The 819-nt window shown below is 39.2% G+C and overlaps 1 non-coding gene across 1 annotated transcript; it reads left to right on the top strand.

Annotated features, from left to right (window-relative positions):
• The first annotated feature begins 502 nt into the window (after nt 1-502).
• LOC121205505 (small nucleolar RNA R71) lies at nt 503-609 on the top strand. The gene has a single exon (XR_005900581.1). It is a non-coding gene; the product is annotated as a small nucleolar RNA R71 (small nucleolar RNA).
• The last annotated feature ends 210 nt before the right edge of the window (nt 610-819 follow it).

An 819-nucleotide genomic window follows, 5' to 3' on the forward strand; every position in this document is an offset into this window, starting at 1 on the left:
AAAACCCAGAAGATGTTGTGGCCTTTGATTCCCTTGACTACCCCATGAGACATTGGGATGGTTCCTCCAACCTGCATTATAAGTATTAATATATGGGTTATTTTGAGGTCTAGAATTATTGTTACCCATATATTGAACTTGTTCCTCCTCGGTGTTGGGGTTGAAGGATTGATATTCTGTGTGTACTCCTCCTCCATTTGAATCACATCTCATCACTGGATGTACCTGAGTAGAACCATATAAACCGTCAATCTTTTTATTTAAAAGTTCTACCTGGTTAGATAGCATAGTAACCGCGTCGAGGTTGAAAACACCGGCTGCTTTTGTCAGCTTTGTTATCATGACTTGCCACTGATAGTTATTCAGTGACATCTCTTCAATAAATCTGTAAGCCACTTAAGGTGTTTTGTTATTGATAGTCCCACCAGCAGCTGCGTCGATAATCTGTCTAGTCGAAGGATTCAGGCCATTGTGAAAAGTTTGAACTTGTAGCCATAGTGGTAAACCATGGTGAGGGCACCTTCTCAAAAGATATTTGTATCTCTCCCATGCATCATAGAGTGTTTCTAGATCCATCTGTAGAAAAGAAGAGATATCATTCCTCAACTTAGTCGTTTTAGCTAGCGAAAAATATTTAAGTAAGAATTTTTCGGTCATTTGTTCCCAAGTAGTGATTGACCCTCGTGGTAACGAGTTCAACCACTGTTTAGCTTTGTTCCTCAACAAAAAGGGAAATAACCGAAGGTGAATGGCATCATGAGAAACGCCATTGATTTTAAAAGTGTCGCAGAATTCCAAAAATTTTGCCAAATGAGTGTT

Source organism: Gossypium hirsutum, chromosome A08, assembly GCF_007990345.1.
Source record: "Gossypium hirsutum isolate 1008001.06 chromosome A08, Gossypium_hirsutum_v2.1, whole genome shotgun sequence".
NCBI lineage: Eukaryota > Viridiplantae > Streptophyta > Magnoliopsida > Malvales > Malvaceae > Gossypium > Gossypium hirsutum.